Consider the following 6,185-nt stretch of genomic DNA (forward strand, 5'->3'; position numbering starts at 1 on the left):
GAGATGGGAATGGAGATCTGTAAATTAGTTCAGAAGGCAACAGGTCTGGACTCTAATTGGAGATGCTGATTTTCCTCTCCTCTTCCTCTAGGCCCCCCTTCATCATCACAACAGAGTTTTGTATTATTCAAACAACCATAACCATGTCCATCAGATGTGGGTCAAACAGCATTTGCAACTCATTCTTTGGGTACACTCAGACCAACCTGACAGGCAGATTTAGAGTTTAAAGTTTTTGATTGGATTGTACTTACATTATCCCAAATGTTTCCAACAATGTTCAAACCCAGAGTAATCTATAATTGTTTTCCGGTAAGTGCATTTCCTACTTGCCTCTATTTGCTATAACTTACAGTATGTGTAAGTACGGAATAAGACGTATATGTCACAGAGCGAGGCAGGAAGCCATTTTTCGCTCTTTGTTTTGATAATAAAAAAGGATAAAAAAAATTATGCATTCTTGTTCTCCTTTAATCTGTAAAAGTTGCAATTACTTTGCCTAAATCCCTTAAAAACCCACTAAGAGGGTTCTGCCTGAACTCATACAACAAAGGTTACGATGCGTAACCTTTGTTTTTGCTTGTGCTGGGAAAAAAACAAATTTCTTGTCTGATGCCTGATATTCTGTCTCATGGGCAAACTTTGAGATGCCTTTATCTTGGAGTAAATATCTTTTGGATGTTCATCATACAAAAATGTCATGCAAGCTTTCGTCTTGAATAGAAAAAAACACCCTGCTTTCATCACGTCAAGAAAGCGCTGTCATGTTTACAGCCACTTTCGGTGCAATTCCCACTGTGAGGCAAGAAGTCAAACTCAGAAAATATCTGCCTGATGAATGAATCAATAGATGGTTGGGTGGCTTTGATTTTCAATTAAACTGAGTGTGTATTTTTGAAAATGATGATGATGATCCTACTGGCTTTCACCACGGTCCAAAGCAAATGTCGTACCAGTACAATTTCGTACATGCAGGGTGTATGCTGTTGCTACACGTGGTGGCGTGGAATATTTCTTTGAAAATCAAGAAACTGCATTCTGTGGACTGTATGTTGCATGTTTGTGTGTGGGTGCTTTAAGTGTGCTTTCCACCCAATCAAATAGGGTGTAGGCTGGGTGCAGGTCTGAATAACAGTAGTTTATATAAATACTTTGTGTGGTAATAGCTTTCATTTCATGACAAGTGTTCCTGACTGAACTAATCAACAGTGACTTTTGCTCCCATATTACTGGGAAATTCTAATTATCTCTGTAGCACTCCAAATTACCTGAATCTAGACTCTACAGTGCTTTGGGTTAGTAATTAGTGACAATCATTATGTGACATAAATCAGTTGGTATTCAGCATCTTGTACTGTAACCATACATCAGTGAGCAGGCTGGTATTGGTTGGGGCAAACAGCTCATGTGTTCTTCCACCAGTAGGTGGTACATGTAAAAGCAGCACTGATGATGATTACATATCAATTTTCCTTCCTAACAAGGACCATAAAAACATAATGCAAACAGGTTCTAGAAGTTGCAAAATGGCATCACACACACTGAATGCTACCAAAGAAACTATTGCACTAGATTCTGTAACCCTAGACACCAATAAACTCACCTGAAAAGCCACTCTCCAGAGCTATAGCTCGCCAGGCAATGTCTTTTCCTTGCCATTATAATTTATAATTTCAGGCACGACCAAACTGGTGAAACCAGGAACACAAGTGAAAACAGGACTGGAGAACTGAGCACAGAGGGAGACGAATAGCTAGGCAGAGGAAAAAGCATCTATGATGGAGGAGGAGTAATTGAAGATACTATAATAGAGAGGCTGGAATTGTTTCAAGGTGAGGCTTTAGAGAAAACAAGGGAACGATTCTGAAGGACATTTATCATATAGCCACCATACCAGCTCAGCTCCAACTTCCTATCAGTAATTAAAAGAGTAACAGGACATTGAGTTACATGTGTTACAACACCTTGTCTCTACTTTCAGTTATCAACGCTGTCCCGACTGTGAGAGTGTCTTCATGTGGTCCGCTTGGAGCTCCACTGCATCCAGATACCTTCTGGTCACTGGACTTCCAGATGCTCAGATGAAATATGTTTGATAGAAGCAGTGAGTCATTTTTTAAATTAGATTTAATTGATTCATTTCAAATAGATGCATATATACCTTGTCAAACATTGTGCAAATACATACATATTCATTAAAATGTTGAGGATAAACAAAAAAGTTAGAAAAATAACTTATGTTCATTGTGATTCTCTTTCCAGGATGACAAGGTGTTAATACTAAGTCATACTAAGAAGTCACAGAAGACTAAAAAACTGCAAGGTTAACATCATGACACTTAGAGTCCATACATACAAATACACATTCACTGACACTTTACCAGGCCCTCCCACAAAACTATGAACATTCGTACATTAGACACCCCTACTAATACAGACACCTACATTTACATTTTCTAATTCAACCTCTCACTGTGGTCAAATACCATTTCCAACCATTTCTCACTTGCATGATTTAACCTTTTAATATGTCTATATGAAACCTTTGGTAGGTCTGATGAGCAGTATTGTAAAATATGCATTAGTCTTGCGGCACCAGATCACTGAAGAGCTGAGTGTCTACCAGTCGTCTGGATTTCTAAATGCAAAGTAGTTGTTTGAACAGCAGTGACAATGGCCGCCAAAAAATGTACTCCACGTACTTTGCAAAATGGAGAGAGCTTTTTAAAACATTGAAAATGGATGTCCCGAGCAGTGTTATATGGTATGATAATGTACAGTACAGACTTCTGCATATCAAAAGACTGGATTGGTTCTGCAATGCAGGTTTTTTTTTCAACTTGCTGATTGTTTCCACCTAGTTTTAGTAACGAAAGCTGAGAGCAAGTCATCAGTCTCTGTTGAGCAAACTGGCTTGTGAGTCTAAGGGTACATCCAAGTCTCTTATTTGACATTTCCTTGCTCCGCGATCCTCACTTGAACCAGAAGTCTTTCTGTCAGCAAGAAACACATCATTTATAGTCATTTCCATTCAGTCACATGCAGGGGCGGTCATAGACCATTTGGTGCCCTAGGCGAGCTTTACTGATAGCGCCCCATCCCCACGAGAAAAGAACTTATGTCCAAAGAAATGCACATTTATTTAAACAATGATAATACGAACAATATAACAATGTGTGCAAAAGAATAAACCTGTTCAATAATAAATATACAAAAAATTTACTTTTAAACATATTTTTAACAGTAGTGCAACATCTGAGAACAAAAAGTGTGCACTAAAGAATCGAAACAAAAAATTAAACTAACAATAAAACATTGTGTGCAAAATTAGATACTGTAAAATGTGATTCATATAACCTATTAATGAAAATATAATATACAAAATAAACAAATAAGGTTCAAATTCACCCCAAGTGAATAGAATAATATATTCTACTTCACACTAATATCACACTTCATTCACAATGCAATCTTTCTGGCCTTCCTTGCCACAAAGTCATCAATAACCTCCTCGTAGGAAATCCGACCACCAACCTCATGGTTGATCCTGATTGTGGCCAGACCACTGAGGCGTTCTTTAGCCATGGTGGATCTGAGGTATGTTTTCAGGAGTTTTAACTTGGAAAAACTAAAATATTGCGGCCGACTGCATGTTAATAACGACCGACTGACCGACTGTGCATCAGTGTGTGTGCTAGCATGTTGTGACCGTGACATGTAACAGCTAAAGGTCATGTCAGAATTGTCATTGTCAAGTTTAATTTATTTTTTATGTCAAAGTATTGTTGTAGATAGAGGGATGGCAAAAACTGTTGAAAAAATAAATAGACATTATAATTTTTTTCTTGCCTCATATTTGGTGCCCCTCACTAGGTGGCGCCCTAGGCAAGCGCCTATGTCGCCTGTAGGAAGGACTGCCACTGGTCACATGAGACATAATTCCTGAGTCGGGTATGATGAGTTACATAATTTACATTTTCCCTGAAACATTGAGCCTAATAAATTCCAATGTTCAAAAGACACCACAGACAGAAACGGACTTCACATGACGCTTTAGAGAAAAGGCCATCTCAATTCTCTGAAAACATATTTACTTGTTCCTTCTTTTCTTCTATTCGAAAAGGAAAAGACACAAGTGAGGGAAATGTGGAAGCAGTTAAGCAACATCAGATGCACCCTATATATGTATGCGAATAGCAGGGTCAGAATTTGACATGATCCATACCTAATGTCAACATTACTTGTCGGCAAGGTAAGGTAAAAGTTGGGTTTTCTTACTGCACCATGACAAAGCAAGCATCTGCTCAGGATGACTACAACAGAAGTGACTGTTGGACAACACAATTCACACATATGGAACCCTGATTAATGGGTTATAAATGGGATAATTTAAAGAACTCTTGCATCAATGCATCAAATAATTCAGCACGCTGAAGGCAATATGGGCTCTTAACCACTTCTAACTCAGCATATGCAATCTCTGAAACTGCATTCGGAATGTACAGTATATGGTTCCCTCTTGACTTCTTGGCACTAAATACTGTGACTTAAAATGCAAATAGCAGAATGACACACCTCCAGCATCTCTGGGGCCAACTCAATCTATCTCAGATTGGCAGAAGTAACAGCTAATCATTAGAGGTGTCATCCAAACGCTGTGATTAAAAGACCTAACTTCATTTTCCTGAGGGTCAGTTTTCATTGAACCATGGCAGCAGTCCAGCAATCTAGGGCTGATATAGTCCACTACATGAGCAAACCTCTAATGGATGGATTAAATGCAGAAATATGATCAAATCTCTCTTTTCATTTTAATAGTGCTAATAAAATCATGTAAATATAGGAAAATAAATAATATCAGTAATACTATGATAAAGCTAGGGCAAGTTCATTTGTTTTGAATTTGCACCTTTCAAACACAGAGGTCATTTCATGTTAAATGAAAGCATTGGAGCATCATTTCAAAAAAGTATAATAAAATAAAACAAATGGACATGAATTCCCCTGAAATGTAATAAAGTATAGTGGACAGGACATTCCATTTTCCCCTGTCTGTTAAATGAATTAAGGATTAAGGTTAGACAAGTAAAACATTGTGGCTGTGGGTATACTTAAAGGGACACTTCACTCATTTGCATTAAGCTTTGTATCATTAGAATCCCAGTCATATTTTTGAATGGTCGTGCATCATTCCCTCACTTCCCCTGAGAGGGGAGAAATACAGATTTTAGTGTTGCACTTCCTGCTTCCAGTGATGTAAAAATCATAATTTTGCGTCATTGGAAGCAGGAAGTCTCATATCTCTGTAGAGGGGGTGAGACTACAAACACTACTTCCTCAATTTTTTTTCACTCACGCTACAGACCTATTACAGATCAGTGGGTGGGACTTCACCTGCAGAAACTAAAAATATAACCGCCATCTTGTTTGGAAGCCAAGCGGAGGCGCTGTGGAGCCAGACGTTACGACTATGTTAATGAATCTAATATGGAAGAAATTTCGAAAGTATGATGGTTGAATCAGATGTTTGTGGCTACCTTTATGAGCCGCAATATAGCGAAGAGCAGCTGAGGCTGAACAGGAGGCGGCTGAGGCTTCTGCAGCCGAGGCAGAGGACCTGCCTGTCGCGGACGAGGGGCCCGGACTGGCTCGAGCTGGGGCGGACTGCTGGTGCCTGTGCTCTGGCTGTGCGCCTACGGACACACGGACGTCTGACTGTAAAGTGAGTGTTTCTATTTTCTGTCTTATAACAACGTGGCATGAATGTACACAATTTGTTCAAGCATTATCACAAAGTTATTCCCGGTTAATACGTAACGTCAGCCAACTGAACTAACGTTAACTTCTTTACTGCACAAACAGCTTGCAGTTGCATTGCTAACTACTGTGGCACGCTCAACACAAAGACCATGCATCTCTAACTGTGTGCTCAATGTCTTGTAGACAATATCGCCTAACAGCCTTTCTGGAATGGGTCCTGCAAGGCGAGAGATTGGGTCGAGGCCATCGTGTCGTTTTACCTGCTTATGTGGTGCAGGCTATCCGACAGAAATATCCAGCTCCAGATGGCCAGTACTGCGGCACCAAGAAGTTGAGGACGCTCAGGAGGAACTATAACTGTCATTGTTAACATATTTATTTTTGTTGTTGTTGATATATTTCTGTAAACAAATGGTTTACATTCA

The 6,185-nt window shown here is 39.2% G+C and overlaps 1 long non-coding RNA gene across 1 annotated transcript; it reads left to right on the top strand.

The window, feature by feature from the left end:
- Window positions 1-5,684: 5,684 nt before the first annotated feature.
- LOC127355389 (uncharacterized) lies at window positions 5,685-6,185 on the top strand. Its single transcript, XR_007881747.1, has 2 exons — window positions 5,685-5,722; window positions 5,944-6,185. It is a non-coding gene; the product is annotated as an uncharacterized LOC127355389 (long non-coding RNA).

Source organism: Dicentrarchus labrax, unplaced genomic scaffold (assembly GCF_905237075.1).
Source record: "Dicentrarchus labrax unplaced genomic scaffold, dlabrax2021, whole genome shotgun sequence".
NCBI classification, from domain to species: Eukaryota; Metazoa; Chordata; class Actinopteri; family Moronidae; genus Dicentrarchus; species Dicentrarchus labrax.